The following is a 15,648-nucleotide window of genomic DNA, read 5'->3' as shown; positions in this document are numbered from 1 at the left end:
AAACTTCACGATGAAAGATATTCGTCGCTAATCCGCCGCTAAGTTGTTTAGCGACGGATTAGCGATGGATTTAGGTCATCGCTAATCCGTAGGCTTGTCTAGTGGAAAGGAAGGGGGCCTTAATCCATCAGACTGATCATCAGGATAAAAAGAAAGAAAAAAAAAGTCTACTGTCGAAAGTTCATGGGAAAGGACAACACGAGTCCAAAATCCTAGGCGACCAAGAAGACAAATCATGTTGAAAGAAGCATCCTTAAGCGGGCGTCAATTCATTTATTTGCAGGGTCACATTGTTCTAGTAAGATTACATACAATCTCTCTGTTGTATTTAACGATAAATTTAGCCTCCAAAGCATTATAGAGAGAAGCCATCTTCGCTGGCTAAAGGTGGTTCAAAGACAAGATACCTCTTCGGATTTGAGAAACAAGAACCTTCTTTACAGGATCCTTGGTAATATTTCAGCTTTGTAGCCAACAATCTGCACAAGAAAGTGCACCCCACAGTGGTAGGAAACTAGGCATTTTTAGCACCAGACCATCACAATGGATCAATAATTAATCTTCAATGAACTACTTGCGAAAAAAAAAACAATGGAGCACTCAGGGTCATACGATCATTCAAATCTCAGAATCAAAGGGCACTTCCAATGGAATAAGTAAAACGTCCCCTTGTATATCAGCCATTGCAATATGCATCAATTGTTATGCCAACAGATTAAAGCCTGATGCAAACCACTGGAAATTAAGCTTTCCAAGGGTCCTTACTGCTAAAAAGTAATGAGAGAGACTTCTGTGGATTGTTGATTAATGCAATTTCTCATAATTAATACTGGAGAAAACAAAAATTGGATAACAAATTCAAGGCACTGTGTTTATCAGAAAGCTTCACTACAGGAATGGCCATGCAAGCAGCCAGAGCACTCAATGATAAGATTATTTCACATGATGGCACTCTGGACACCAACTCAAAGCCTCCCTGATGACCTATTGGTAAGTTGGCAATTTCGCATTGACAATGACATTTTCAACAATTAGAGTAGGGAGTCTGAATCATTGATCAGGAGTCGAAAATACAAGCAATCAAACACTTAAAGTAAAATCATGTAAATAGCAGTTTATAATTTATAATTCTCAAAGTCTTGAACTTTGCTTGGACACAATTGTGAGTTGATGCTTTGCAAGAAATAACACTGCACATTTGGAAGTGTGAACTTTTCATTTCAGAGAACAATGGTTCCTACAGAAAAATTCACAGGAAATGTGACCCCACTAGAAATTTTACAATGTTTGTTTTGCACATGAGAAAAGCATGGGAAATGGGTGGAAAAATATTTTGGGAAGCTACATCTTTTATACATGACATACCTAGAAAAGATTTCTGTCTCCATAGACGGAGAAACTGGCAGTACAGATGGGAAAAACTGTTTCATGGGAAGATTTTCAGGAAACAGCAAAGAAGGGTCCAGTTCTACCAAAATAGGAATTTCTAGCTATCTTCTTAGATATCTCATCATGAATTCATGTACCAAATATTTCATTACCAATGCATCTGATATTTTGGTTCCCTCATGGCAAATAAGTCCAAATCATAAAAACGCACATTCAATTCTAGTTTCTTATAGCAGATTTAAAAAAATGATTTTTTTTCTAGTGGCTAATTAAGCCAAGAGAAAAAAGGAATTATTCAAAGTTTCTTTTTTTTGTTTGACCCATGAAAACATATACTCTGTGAAAATAAAACTTTGGAATTCTGGATCTATGTCACATAGGTGAGGGTGCGAATGCAGCACTTTAAAAGAACTTGGGTGTATATATATATATATATATATATATATATATATATATATATATATTAACAGTTTTGAGTTAACACTAATGAAATAAAAACAATTATCATATCATCAATTCATCATGCATAAATTCATGCAATAAATCAAATTAACAATCTACAATTATGATTCCTCGTCAATAAAAAATAACACCACACTGGTGCGGATATATATATATATATATATATATATATATATATATATATATATATATATATATATATATATATATATATATATGTGTGTGTGTGTGTGTATGTGCGCATTTATGTATTTATATATAATATAGATTGATAATGCATGAATAGGCATTTATTTTATTACATAAATCATGCATTTAAGTGTATTTTATTGGTTTTCATTTCATGCTTATAATGTTTTAGGGTTAAAGAAATCACGGTTCGACTCTTGCAGAATTCGGAGTTAAAACGAGGAAGTTACGGCCATTTTACGGTTCTGGACCGGATCCTAAGCTATGTCACACGGATTCGGCCAACCAGGTGCCGCACCCGCGTCGACGCGATGCGATGCAGGTGGGCGTGCGAGTGCGGCACCCGGTGCGGTCAACCCGACCCTGGGTGTGGTCAATGCACCCAGGGTCATTTATGTCCAACTTTTGGACTTGAAAAAAAAGAGGCCCGCTGAAATGGGCATGACAGCCAGAAAACTTAGGAACTGGTTTGTCAACATGGCGAGTTTCGATACACAACTCTTCAACTTTCTTTACGGCAACCACATGCCGTAGCCAACTACCAAGGAGTCTCTTCTCTAAATTGTTTATTTGGGTCAAGCGCAGGCTCAACCTGCGAAGGTGCCTGGTTCAACAAGAATTGATTGACAACGGTGAAGAGATTGGTTCCTTCTAGAAGCGAGTGCCACTCGCCAAGCTTCTTCTGTATCTTGAGTTGCTTCATGGTCGAAGGGAAATGATCCTCATCGAAATCTGCAGAGGGGATTGCAGTGGAGAGATACCTCAATCTCTTGGACAGGATGTTGGTCCTCACCGCAACTTTGATGGGGAGTGAATCAGGCAATGCATTGATACTACACCTGGTGGCTTTCTTCATCATTCTCACCTTTTACTGAAGATCTGACACCTCTGGTAGTTGATGAGAGCCTAACTTTTCATGAAAATCTGGATGGTTTCAAAGAACAACCATACTGTATCCTGAAAATTGAAGAGAGCACAGATGGTTCTGTTAAAATAGAGGGTTCAAGAAGGCAAAAGGGTAATGATGCCCAGGTTGGTCAGTACAGATTGCAGTCCACTGTACCTGCCTACAAATATTAAATCAGATTTTGATTTCCTTCGAGATATGCGCTGGGCTGGAGGTTACGTACTACAAAAATTAATACAAAATATCTAAAGCCAATGAGCTGCCAGATTTTGGGGCAGGATGTAATGATCATGGACAATACAGCCTTTCTTCAGGGATGACCAACTTGGTTACCATTCTAAAGTAGCTAAGAGAGAATAACTAAAAGAGTCGGATGGAAAACCAAGCATATATGTCCTGGCCAGGGGGAAAATGGGGTCTCGCCCCGTTTGGACCGGTGTTCGTATCTTATTTGGTTCTTTTGCATGTAATCAGATATCCATCAAATCCTGATATTTGTCTGATTCAATAGCAAAAAAATTAAAACCATATATGCATCCAACAGTGCTCGATTAAACTATTAAACTCGGCTCAGACCAGTAGAGCTTAATGAAGAAACTCGATTAAGCTTAATTAATATATATATATATTACATTTTTGCCCTTGTTGCACCCCCGCACCCAGGTTTTTTGGAAGTGCCGAATCCCTGCACCCGCAGCCATGTGACATAGATCCTAAGGTAATTCGGACCATGATCCAATCCAAAACACCTTAATTGGATCTTGGATCCAATTCTAAAGTGTTCAGCAAACATTTTAAACCAAATCTATTTCAAAGTTTTAGCCAAACTCTTTTTGAAAATGGCGCATAGAAATTATTTTCATTTTAAGCCTTGTTTTGGAATTTTGTAAAAATTAGGGCATAATTGTAATTTGGTCAAAACCACTATAAATATCCACTTTAGGGATGGCGTGAAACGGTCTTCAGCCCATTTCATGCTAGCCTCTTCTTCTCCTCCTCTTTTCATTCCAAAGAAATTTTCCTTTGCCTCCTCTTTTCCTCTTCTTCTTTCTCTCTCCTTTCTTCTTCTTCTTCTTCTTATTTCTATTCTAGCAATGGAGATCTCTTTGAGAGTCAATTTGGAAGAGTGTTGGACACATCAAAATTGTTGAAACCCATTCTTCTTCATCCCCATTCCTCGAACTCATTGGAGGTAACGATCTAGTGAGTTTTCCTTACCTTCTTTCTTTGTGAAGTATTGCATCTTTAGTTGTTATTTGCTTTCTTTGTCTCAATTGATCATTCTGCAATTTTTCTATTTCTGAATTTTCTTTGTCTGCTGTAATTTTTCATTTAGAGCATTTTCCATTCAAAGAAGACCAACTGATCTCCTTGAATAGCCTCTTGCGCAATTCAAGAGATCGATTGACTTCATTGAAATAGCTTATTGGTTGTTCTTTTGAATTTCAATTTTATTTTTGTTTCTTAATTACAATTAGATTAGATTAGCTTAGATCCAAGCAATGGATCTAAATCTAATTTGAGTTTCCTTTTTGTTCTTGTGAAAAACATAAAAAAAAAGAGAAGTGATCTATGCTTGATTGACTTTCGTTCAATTATAGCTTTAAATCAATCATTCTCATAGTATAGATTTAAATTCCAGTAATTAGATTAGTTAGTTATTAAATTAGTTGTTAGAGTCTGGATTAATTCATGCTTTGATTCAATCTAATGAATCAAAGAGGAAAAATCCATAATTCTTAGTTTCTGTTTTAATTTCAATTTGTGTCAGACTTTGTTTTTAGGTTATCTAGAGATTTCAGAATCAAAATTACGATCCGTAAATTGGATCTTATTCGTGCTTGAGTCTAGTTGATCTATGCAAAAAATCAGCATGATCGAAGTCCGATTGGCGGGCCGTTCTGAGCATTTTTCGACAGCATATTCCGGCATCTTTGTTTTCTGCAACTTTCATTTCCTGCATTTTTTTCTAGTTTTTTGTTTTTAGGTTATCTGGAGTTTCCGAAATCCAAATCCAAATCTGTAAAATGGATTGGATTTATGAATGAATCTAATTTCTACTGTGAAATTTTCATTCAATTTGAATATGTTTTGATAGACTAAATCTGTTAAATTCTGAAAGCTGTCAAAAGTTTTGACAGCAACTTTCACAGTTTTGAAGTTGTTCATTTGTTAATAAATCAAGTTCTACTTTGAATTTTTCAATATTGTAAATTGGACTCTCTTCATTAATGTATACCAAAATATTGTAAACTCTTTTCATCAAAATAACCTTTAAAAATACACTTTCAAAAGGTATATCAAATTTTGGCGCCATTGCCGGGGAATGGCGATTAAAAAACAAGTATTCATTTATTGCCTTCTTACTTGTTTACGCTTAATTAGAATTGTTAGATTTAATTTTTGCAAAATAATTCGGATTGTTAGTTTAAATTCTCGCACTTAAATTAGGATTGATAGTTTGTTTTTGCAAATTAGGATTCGATCCACGCTACTTGCAAAGCCATAGTGCCGAGTTTACTTTTTTTGCACAGCTCACCCAAATAGGAGAACCCTATCATAGGTGATGACTTGTGCTTGATTGGTACCTTGCACTTTGTTTAATTTTTGAAAAATCAATTGCATAAATTGTAAGTGTGTGTTATTTGTTTGATTGTTTACTTGCTTTAATTACTTTTCAAAATAACTGTTGCTTCGTGGTTTGCGTGGTTTGATCGCAAGTGCACCTTAATTAGGTAGAAAACCCAAATCTAGGACGTTTGCTTAAACCGATCTTGTGTTAGGTGTATGCAAGGGCGTAGGTCAAAAGAGCCCGAGCTTGTATTGCCATTCGAGGACGCCGAGTCCTTAGTCAGGAAATCCAAACGATCTATCCCCATGGAGGAAGATCAAAGGCTTACTCGTCCACTTCGGGAATATTTTATTCCCAATGTCTATACCCCTGCTTCCTACATCACGAGACCGGATGTGGGAGCAAACCAATTTGAGATTAAGACCAATGTGATACATATGCTACCTTCGTTCTATAGCCTTAGTAACGAGAACCCATATCGTCACCTCGACGAATTTTTAGAGATATGCTCCACTGTGCAGATCCACAACCTTGGGGATGACGGTTTGAGGTTAACTCTGTGTCTCTTCTCCCTAAAAGACAAAGCAAAACACTGGCTTAAGTCTTTAGACACAGTTCGCATTGCTACATGGGAACAATTAAAAAAAGAATTTCTGAAAAAATACTTTCCCATTGGCAAGATGAATCAGTATCGAAAAGCCTTAACCAACTTTTTTGCAAATAGAGGAAGAATAGTTCCATGAGACTTGGGATAGGTTGAAAGACCTACTCAGGATGTGCCCTCAACACCAAGTGCCCAAGTAACAGTTGGTGCAATATTTTTATGATGGCCTGTCTGACAAAGATAGGCAAACGATTGATTTGTATTGTAGCGGCACGTTTATGTTAAAGAGCGAGGATGAAGGATGGGCTTTATTTGAAACATTGAGTGAAAACTCAATGCATCATGTTGCAGCCTCGCTGATTGATAAAACATCTGCGAGACCCAAAAAAGGGGGGGATATATGAGGTAGGGGCCTCCCTAGAGCTGCACCATAAAGTGGATACACTGACCCAGAAATTGGATAAGTTACTTTCGTGCTCTAACCCAGCACAGCAGGTGTGTGCTAGCCCGGCACACCATGTCATGGATTGTCCAGTCGCGCCCCAGTATCCTGAATTTGTTCAGGAACAAGTTCAATTGGCGCAAGGTTTCGCTAGGCCTGCAAACAACCCATTTGAGCAGACTTATAACCCAAGATGGCGAAACCATCCAAACTTTTCGTGGAAGAATCCACAAAGCCCACCCACCTTTCCTCCACAGACCCAGGGTAGACAGGCTAACTTTCAGTCAAGTTACCCAAGACCAAATTTTTTCCAAGCTCCACCCCAATATAGCCAACCTTCTCCCCAGGAATCCACTTTCAGCCAATCATTTCAGGAGAAACTTTTGGAAGCCTTTTCTGACATAAAGGCTAACCTCAGTTTCCATACACAGTCAATAGTCAAGCTAGAGACTCAAATGAGACAGTTGGTCGAGGCGTTAAGCAGGCACAGTGAAGGGAACCTACCTAGTCAGCCCATCGTCAACCCGAAGGGTAAGCAACCCATGCACTATGGCTTGCATTTGATAGAAGATCATCAAGAGCAAGCCAAGGTCGTGATGACCCTTCAGAGTGGAAAGGAGTTTCACCCACATAGGATGACGACTGAAGAAACCAGTGAACCACCCAAAGCGCAGTCGAGTCCTCCTACCAAGCCCAAGGAAAGTGGCCAAGGCACATTGCCTGAACCATCACCTTCTTACATCCCTAAAGCACCTTTTCCCTGAGCCTTAGAGAAGTTCATTTCTTTTCCCAAGCAAGGAGTGAAGATGAATGAAATGTTTGAACTATTCAAGCAAGTCAACATAAACCTCCCATTGCTTGATGCGATTCAACAAGTCCCAGCTTATGCAAAGTTTCTTAAAGAACTTTGCACCCAAAAGAGGAAGTCAAGGTTCAGTACTCCCAAGCAAGTATATTTGACAAAGCAGGTGAGTTCAGTGCTCTTGCACCAGACACCACCTAAACTTAACGACCCAGAGGCGCCCATGATTTCATGTGTCATAGGAAACATTACTATCGAGCGTGCATTGCTCGATCTTGGGGCAAGCGTTAATATCTTGTCGGGTTTCTTTTATGACACATTTGGGCTTAAAGATATCAAGTCTACACTTATGACCTTACAATTCGAAGATAGATCTGTCAAGGTCCCGCGAGGGATTCTTGAAGATGTATTGGTCAAGATAGAGGACTTCTTTTTCCCCGTTGACTTCACCATTTTTAACATGAAAAGTATAGATAACATCCGGCAGACACCCATAATTTTGGGTTGACCCTTCTTGGCGACAGCTAATGCGTGCATTAACTATCGCACTGGAACCATGGATGTATCTTTTGGCAACAAGAAGATGTGATTAAACATCTTCAATGTCGCCATGGGAGCTACAGGCAGTGATTCTTATTTCCAGGTTGATATGGTCAAAGATCTGGTTGAAGCAGAGCCTATATGGATGTCAGTAGACCATCCTCATAAGGAGGAGGATGTTTCTTGTTCAGAAGATGAGTGGGATAATGATACTGTGATGGTGGTCTCACTAGGCGAGAGGAGAGCAGCCTAGACCTTTGAGCCCCTCCCTGGATTGACAGAGTTACCTGCCGAACCCTCTATTGAGTGTCCACCAATACTTGAGTTGAAGCCCTTACTGGCCACTCTCAAGTATACCTTTCTAGGTGATGGTCAGACACTTCCCGTTATTATCGCTTCGGACCTGACAGACGATCAGGAGAATCAGTTGATTCAGGTTCTACACGAGCATAAAACGACAATAGGGTGGACGGTGGCAAATTTAAAAGGGATTGATCCTTCCTTCTGCATGCACAGAATCATCATAAATGAGGGTGTTAAACCTTCCAGAGAAATGCAGAGAAGGTTAAATCCCAATATGCGGGAGGTTGTAAAAACAGAAGTGGTAAAATGGTTGGATGCTGGGATCATATATCCCATTTATGATAGTCAATGGGTGAGTCCTACCCAAGTGGTGCCCAAGAAATCGGGGCTCACTGTGACTACAAATGATGATGGAGAGAGCATCCCCATGCGAACCACTACAGGGTGGCGAGTCTGCATTGACTATAGGAGATTAAACAATACAACAAGAAAAGATCATTTTCCGTTGTCATTCATCGATCAGATTTTAGAGCGACTCGCAGGCCAGAGTTATTTCTGTTTTCTGGATGTCAAGATACAACCAAGTGGTCGTTCCTTTCAAAGGTGTATGATGGCCTAGAGACCCTGGTGTAGTCACAAACATACGTGCATGAACACCGAAGCAAGATTGTGGTGGCCTAGAGGACGTGAACCAAGGACTAGGACATTATGGCACGTAATTTACCATAAATATCGAGAAGTAGTCGCAAAGATACGAGCGTAAACACCAAAGCAAGCTTGCGATGACCTAGAGGGCATGAACCAAGGACTAGGACCCGATATTGTTTTAGAAAGATGTATGGGAAGGAAAATTTCACCGTACACGACACTCATTTTAACAAATATAACTTGAAATAGGGAACGGCGTGCAAACCTACCAAAAATCCAATAAAGGTGGCTTAGCGCAAGCATAGAGGCACTCCTAGGTCATGGTTGGCACATCCTTACGTTTGGTGTGGTTACAACGAAGAGTGTCTCGTGTAGAACTCGTCCATGAGAAGAAACACGGAAAAATCTAGAGATAGAGCTCTTTTCTAGAGAGAGCTCTTCTAGAGAGAGTAAAAATCTAGAGAGAGCAAAACTAGAGAGAGGAGAGAGAGAGTGATGATTTTCTAAAAGGGGGAGGGGGTCCTATTTATAGAAGTTGGGTGTGGGCCCCACCCCAAGGGATAATTATGTCCTCGATTTTTTCCTATCCCTTTCGGATGATGACATATATGTCCTCTACAAGGCTTACCTAAATATTTTCATGAGATATTTATATGGGGCCCACAAGATATTTTTCTGAGATATTTATGTGAGGCCGACACATTTTCGAGGTTTCATCGATATTTTTTGCGAAAAAAAAGTGAGTACGCCATTCTTTTCGTCTCGACGAGACAAAACAGATTTTCTCTGCAGAATTCTCTCATTTTGCTAAATGAGCGCGATATGGCTCCTTGGACGTTTTGAGCATATAACTCCGAGGATATATATACGTCCTAAGTATAATTGGCTCTGTGAAATCTCTTTGTTTCACATTCCAATTCAATACAATGAAATTATGTAAAAATACCTTAATATTTTTATTCAGAAGTTTACTGAAAAATTACGAACTTACAACATAGGTGCACACCAAGTTTCTCCGTCAAGTATGATCCAAAAGAAGAAATAAATGATGGACCAACCTACTGGCCCTTATTTTCAAAATTAGGGGCTTACACAAATGCATTACCATCTCCAGAATTCATAAATTTAGCCATGTTTTTCTTATGTATGCTCCCCAGAAGAATAGGGGTTTGTTCATGAGTCTAGGACTCTAGGCAGAACATAACTGGTTCATGACAAAGGAATCAATAGGAACTATTTTAGCACACAGCAAGAACCAAAGCATTCATAATGGAACAAAGACAATTAGAAATATGAAAAGGGATACTCGATAAAATTCAAGTTCCAACTTTCAAAGTAAACTCAATAAACTTGAACTGAATCTGGTTGTAAAACCCACGTAAAAAAAAAAGACCTTTGGACCCAGGTCGGATCCGAATCCAAAACCCATTAGGGTTTCGAGCAAGGCAACGCAAGGGGGGGCGAGGGTTTCATTTAAAACCCTCTGCCCTTTTTGCCTCTCGCCTGCCACCCGACCTCCCCCTCTCTATAGTGATTCTGGCAGGCCATCGGCGACTCACCGCCCCCGACGACTCTCTCTCTCTCTCTCTCTCTCTCTCTCTCTCTCTCTCTCTCTCTCTCTCTCTCTCTCTCTCTCTCTCTCTGCAGTGTTTCCCGATAGCTGCCATCGGGCACCCAACCTCCCCCTCTCGTTCTGCGTTTCCGACCACCACAACCCCGACGTCGGCCACGTTTCGCTGGTCTTCAGGTATTCCCTCTCCACAACTCACTGTCTTCGTCTTCCTCGACTTCTTCGTCCTCTTCTTCTCCTCCCACTGTTTGCGACAGAGGGGAGGGCGTCGCTGCCCTCCCCCTCGCTCTGGGTCAAGCTCGCAGGGGAGGGGTTCAACCCCTCCCTACACCCCCTTTTCGCAAAAGAGGGCTCAGACCCTCTCTGTTTCCTCTTTTAACAAAGGAGGGGTCGAGCCCCTCCATGTTCCCTCTGCTAGCAAGAGAGGCCCCTCCCTGCTCCCTTTTCAGGCAGGGGCGACGTCCTTGCCACCTCCACTTTTCCGACAGCAGGTAGGGGCGAGACCCCTGTCTCTGTTACTTTTGGCAGGCAGGGGCGAGACCCCTTGCTGCCTTTGGGTTTCCGGAAGGAGGCCTCGCCCCTACCCCCTTTTGTTTCATGTTAGGCAGGGGTGAAACCCCTGCCATTTCAGACTTCCAGCAGGCAAGGGCTTCGCCCCTACCTCTTTGTATTATTATGTCAGGCAAGGGCGAAATTCTCATGGTCAGATCGGCAGGGGCAAGGCCCCTGCCGAAAATCAGGCAAGGGCCTCGCCCCTGCCTCTGTTGTCCCTTCGGCGGGCAGGGGCGAGGCCCCCTGCTGCCTTTGGGTTTCAGGCAGAGGGATTCGCCCCCTGCCCCTGTTTATTTTCAACAGGGCAAACATCGGGCGTTGCCCTGCCCCTTTTTCATTTTCTTTTCATGGTTAATATACTAACATGTGTACTTTTTGCAGCTTGCGCAACGGAGTCCTCTCGTGCCCCGCAGCCCAAGACCATCATTACTTACGCTGGCATACGTACGTAGAACCACAACCTCCCAAGGTAGGGAAAAGTTGCTTAAAGGACGATAAAGGACTAAAATAACACAATATGGACTAAAAATCTGAAAATGAAAAAGGATAAGTATATATGTATATGTATATCTATATACGTACGCTTTTAACTCAAAGACGTGGTTTCGCGATCCTTGTCCTTTTACTTTCTTGTATTTACGTTTTTTGTCGTCGTTGTGCTTTTACGTGCACAGGCTCCTTTCTGCATTTAAATTCCCATCTTTACTTTTCCTGTATTTAAATTTTTGTCTTTATATTCCTGTTCGTTACTTTCCTGTTTTTGCGTTTTCTGTTGCTGCCATGCTTGATGTGCATAGGCTTTGTTTTCGCACTTATGCTTTTCGTTGTTTTCCCGTTCCTTGTCGCCGCATGCAATACGTGGTCGTGCCCTTGTGGCTCCTTCCGTGCATTGCCTCGCAGGGTACGCAGGAGCACCTATCAACTTTGCTCTTTTCAAGAAAGATGCGAAGTTGGGTACAAGTGCTTTAGTATCGAGAAAAGGGTTCACGTGTGAGGCTTCGGCTTCTCGAGAGCGCAGATGTGCAAAGCAAAGCTGGAGCACCCTAGCTCCTTGCTCTACTCCGAGTCGATGCACTCGAGAGTGTTTTGTTGGATCCAGGACGATCCTAAAACTTGCCTGATGCTTTTTATTTCGCAATATGTTAAGCATGCTAAAAATTACTTGTACATTATGATCTTGCAAAACACTGTGTTGGGTTCCCCTTGAGAAACTCATACCCCTATCATCGTAATCGTCCACTTAGACGAATGATTCTACGATGAGTAGGATGAGAGGTCGTAGGGAACCTTGAACGTGCGGGACACACTTGATGAAACACATACAGTATGGTTACAATTTGCCTTCGCAGGCAAGATGCTCGAGTGGGTCTAACATATCAGAGCATGTAGAATGGGATGGCGGTTAAAAAACCCCGTCATGCCTATTCGCCTCCTACAATTCATCAAAAGAGATGATGAATGGTAAAAAACTCTGATGGACAGGTCATTAACGACCACCCCATGGGTAAATAACTCGGTTTTCCCAATTATCAAAGTTAGGAAAAAGGAACTACCGTAATTATCCTAGATGGTAGCTCCCAAGGACTTCTGCAGAAGTAGGATGCATCCGTGGCCAAGAATGCCTTCGAGGAATTTTCTCTTGGTCACTGACCGTCCTCTTGGGGAGAGGACTCAGTCAGCCATCTGGGTTATCTAAAACACATGGCATAATAAACTCCTGGATCGGTTTCGGTTGTTTCTATGTTTCACGTCTGTACGTACCCACAGGCCAGCTAATATTAAAACAATAAATATTTTGTTCACATTTTTTATCACTTATGAGATGTACGACTTGATTATGTTTAATTGTGGTAGTTAGTTACTCTTTGCATGTGAAAATCAATTATCCATGTTAGTTCATCTCTACTTGTGATATCAATTAATTGTGCTAATATAAATCATTTTCTGCATAACTAGTTGTTCTTGCTTTCATAGCTGTAATTTGTCTTAAATTGCTTATCATGTGGTTATTTCAGTTCCTTATTGTCTTGCGTACCTACCAGTTTTTGTCAACTAACCCATTTTATGGGCAGGTGACGATTAGGCAGTCTACTTGACGACGATGATGCGATGCGAGATGACTTGATGCCTCACTCTCCGGCTCGCAGTTTTTGAGTCCTGGTTCCTTGTTGGAGTTTTTGTCTCAGGGAGAATCCCCAAACTTTTGTACAAATGATAGTTACTAATGAATATATTTTGATCTCACTAATTGTCTTATGAAAAATGCTTTTGATAGTAGTTTTGACCAAGGATTTTTGTGCTATTGTGCCCAAAGTTGTCAACCTGTTTTGTTTTCAAAATAAATCATTTTCGCTGATTCTTTAAAAATAAAAACTCTAAAAAACCGTTTTGTTTTCTGCGTATTTTCAAAGATTTACAAGTTTAAAATTTTGCGGCGTTACACTGGTGCATCAACACAAAGTTGGAAAGGCTCAATCTTATTCAAGATTTTACCAAACGCAAATGTACATCAGAAAGGTTATAAGCGGTTAATCAATCATGTATATCAAATAATTCAAAATTGTATCAGGGGGAAATGCAATGTGTGCATCAAACTGCCACAGAAGTTAAAGAGAGTTATCAAGAACATAATACCTCAATTAGCCGCCAGCTTCTCGCAAGTAATTGAATCTTCCACAAGCTTAGTAATCGCATCTCTCAGCTTATGGTAGTCAGAAATGGTATTATAAACTTGATGCGAGATCCTACCATATCCACTAAGACGATTCTCAATGCCTTTGCCTTCCAAACCTTTGACACAGTAAATTGGAACTTCTACACCAAAATTCACTCTCAAATGGGTTCTCAATTTCATTGCATCCCCATCACTCCGGATATTTAAACTAGCAGGCAAGCCCACCATGATCATGCTCGAGCTCATCTCCGGAGGGGTACCAAGGTCCGTTCCCCATGCCTTCACCAACATCTTTCCCATCTCAACAACTTTCTCGTGGTTCCGTTTCTTAATCCCTTCAATCCCACCTTCAAAATTCTCTAAGAATTCAAAAATGAAGGGAACAACAAGCTGGGAACTGTAATCCCTAGTACCAATCCAAGCACTCTCTATAGCCAACCCATTCCCATACTCATGAGAGACCACAGGATGGTGAATGTCATCCGATGCAGACCCCTTACAGTACAAGAACGCAACTGATGGTGGGCAGAAGAACCACTTGTGCAGATTGCTAGCGTAGAAATCTGCCCCAATTGATTGAAGGTCGATGTCTATATTTCCTATAGAGTGGGCGCCATCAACGAAGACCCGATCAACTCCTTCTTCCCTACAAATCTTCGTCAATTCCTTCACCGGAATCACGACGGTGGGCATCGACGTGATGTGATCAATGACCGCCAACCTAACTTTCCGACCACCGGATTTCCCCTTCTCCAGTGCTTTCCTGAACTCACAGATGATCTCTTCATCCGAGCTCAACGGAAACGGCATCTGAACCTCGATGATCGCGGCGCCAGCCCGGGCGCAGTAGGCATGGATGGACTTCTTCACGGAACCGTATGCGTAATGTAGCAAGATGACAGAGTCTCCCTTGAGGTACTTGCCCTCGGTGAAGGACCAGGCGAGGTGCTGCAGCACGATGGCCGTGGCGGTGGTGGCGTTGTCGACTAGGGAGATCTCATCGGGGTCGGCGGCATTGACGACAGCCGCGATGGCTTCGCGGGAACGGCGGAGGCCGGCCTGGAGCGGCCCGAAGTAGAAGCGGTCGGGCTGCCTGAGGAACTCGTTCTGCCACCGCAGTTGCGCAGCGAGGATCGAAGCCGGGCAACTTCCGAAGCTGCCATTGTTCACGCGGGCGACGTCGGGGTCGTGGTGGGCGAATTCTCGGCGGATTAGGTCGGAAAGGTTCTGCCTTTGGTAGGAGAGCTTAGGCTTCTTCGAGACGTAGTGGTTGTTGAAGCCGTTCTCTTGGGGTTCCTCCATGAAGGGATTCCAGAATTAGAGTTAGGGTTTTCTGTCGTCCCTTCCTCTTTCCAAATACCGCTGGTAGTAGTAATAGTCGTAGAAGAACAAGAAGAAAGGGAGCGACACCATGAAATTAGCGCTTAGTAGGGCCTCTCACAGTAGAAGACAAGGGTGAAAATCAGGGTTTTGGGGTATCAGACGGAGGGAAACAATAGCTGCAAAGAAGCAGCGGCAGAAGAGGAAGAAAGAAGATGAGGGGACCGTCTTTTGGAGAAATACTTAAATACCCTCAGGGGGCGTTCCTTTATCTTGGGAAGGATGCTTAAGAGGAAAAGTACATCCCTCGTAAAGGAGGGGAGGGGGGCGCTAAGGACGTCTTGGATGGGAGGGGTAAGTTTGAACTAAAAAACTAAAGGCTAAGGACGTCTTTGAGGGGAATTTAACCCGCACGGCTCGGGCTCGGGCTCGGGCTCGGCTCATCTCGTAAATGAACCGAGCCGAACAAAGGATCCGAACTTTATCGAGCCTACCGATCAAGCTCGACTTATATTTGTACTTTATATAATATAAAATATATAATACATATTAATTATATAAATATTGTGTCATACCCTGCCCGCCATGTCTCCATCGTTAGTCTTTTCCACTAAGGCCTCTCATCTCCCTCTCGCCCACCGTTTTTGAGCTCTCTCTCTCTCTCTCCCATACTC

The 15,648-nt window shown here is 41.8% G+C and overlaps 1 pseudogene across 4 annotated transcripts; it reads right to left on the bottom strand.

The window, feature by feature from the left end:
- Nucleotides 1-238: 238 nt before the first annotated feature.
- LOC149839504 (putative L-cysteine desulfhydrase 1 pseudogene) lies at nucleotides 239-15,181 on the bottom strand (annotated as a pseudogene). Of its 4 annotated transcripts, none has more exons than XR_016431495.1 (2): nucleotides 13,615-15,181; nucleotides 239-573 (listed from the first exon to the last, which is right to left on the bottom strand). The product of XR_016431495.1 is annotated as a putative L-cysteine desulfhydrase 1 pseudogene, transcript variant X2 (transcript). The 4 variants fall into 4 exon arrangements; XR_016431497.1 differs by having other exon boundaries at nucleotides 239-514; XR_016431494.1 differs by having other exon boundaries at nucleotides 239-479.
- Between the last annotated feature and the right edge of the window lie 467 nt (nucleotides 15,182-15,648).

Source organism: Nuphar pumila, chromosome 4 (assembly GCF_984573655.1).
Source record: "Nuphar pumila chromosome 4, dmNupPumi1.hap1.1, whole genome shotgun sequence".
Taxonomy (NCBI): domain Eukaryota; kingdom Viridiplantae; phylum Streptophyta; class Magnoliopsida; order Nymphaeales; family Nymphaeaceae; genus Nuphar; species Nuphar pumila.
Note: the sequence above shows the minus strand (reverse complement) of the source record. Positions and strands in the feature narration are given on the sequence as shown.